A 1,179-nucleotide genomic window follows, 5' to 3' on the forward strand; every position below is an offset into this window, starting at 1 on the left:
GTGGGGCTGGGGCACCTGCTTGGAATAACCTGGAGTCTCCTCAGAAGCAGGCTTCCCAAGGAGGGATCCTCTCCAATAGGACTCTCATCTCATCAACCTCAGGAAAGGTGGACATGGTGAGGATGTGGGCTGGGAAGCGCAGTAATCTCGTATTGGATTAGATGGGAGAGAGGATGCTTGCTTAGGAAAAAAGTTGGACCAGTACAGAGACGATTAGCATGGCCTTTGCACCATGATGACACGCAAATTTATGAAGCAATTCCATATTTTACCAAAAATTTTTAAAGAGGGAGGGCTGGCTTGAGACGCTTGAGGCTTGGGTTCTGATCCAGTTCAGCCATGAAGTTGCTGGTTGGGATAGTTTGCATCAGTCATTTGCCTTCTCTGAGACTGGTTTACCCAGAAGGGATATAAGAACTGAGCTGGACTAAGAACTCCAAGCCTTTGTCATTTGCTTTACGACAAATTGCAAAAACTAAAATCCAAAACCATAAGAAGACCAAGAAGAAGAAGGGGAGAGGAGGAGGGATGGAAAGAAGGAATACCTCAGGCCCCTGGGTCGTCACAAAGGCCAGAAGTGGCTCTCCCAAGTCTCCCTCACAGACCTTCTCGCTTAGCGCAAGTGGCCCGCTCGGAAAACTCCAGCACCCTGGCGATGCCGATGCCGTGGGGGGCAGACCTCGGCGTCCAGAGTTGGGGGGAGGGCATACGGCGCCGCGGGGGTCTAGGGATTGGGCCCAGGCGCGGGGATTGGACCTGATCCGCTAGGTGGACGGTAGTTTGCTTACTCTTCTCGGGTCGCCGGGCAAAGGCCATCGCAACTGCTCCGGTAATAATTCCTTGCGCAGCGTAAGCACCCACGGCGGTGGGATGCACTCCTTGTTTGATCACCCCGAGTTCCGACTTTCCCGGTAGCGGGAATTCCCTCAGAACCAGCCCCATCCCTGGCGGTCTATCACGGGCACCCCTAACACTTGGTGAGTGCGCAGAGCTCTCGGCACAGTCGCTGGGCTCGATACGGTGCCTACCGCACGCCCCAGGAGCAGAGGTCTATGTCTGCCCCTGCAGCCGGACGCCGAGGTCTGTAACCCCGAGCCAGCACTCAGAGCTCACCTGCGCGGCTCTGCCCAGGGAAACAGAGATTCGACCGCGACCAAGTCCTCCGCACTCCGCGGCCCT

The 1,179-nt window shown here is 55.9% G+C and overlaps 1 non-coding gene across 1 annotated transcript; it reads left to right on the forward strand.

The window, feature by feature from the left end:
• Nucleotides 1-166: 166 nt before the first annotated feature.
• On the forward strand, nucleotides 167-270 carry LOC114673263 (U6 spliceosomal RNA). Its single transcript, XR_003723990.1, has one exon. It is a non-coding gene; the product is annotated as a U6 spliceosomal RNA (small nuclear RNA).
• Nucleotides 271-1,179: the final 909 nt, after the last annotated feature.

Source organism: Macaca mulatta, chromosome 16 (genome assembly GCF_049350105.2).
Source record: "Macaca mulatta isolate MMU2019108-1 chromosome 16, T2T-MMU8v2.0, whole genome shotgun sequence".
Taxonomy (NCBI): Eukaryota; Metazoa; Chordata; class Mammalia; order Primates; family Cercopithecidae; genus Macaca; species Macaca mulatta.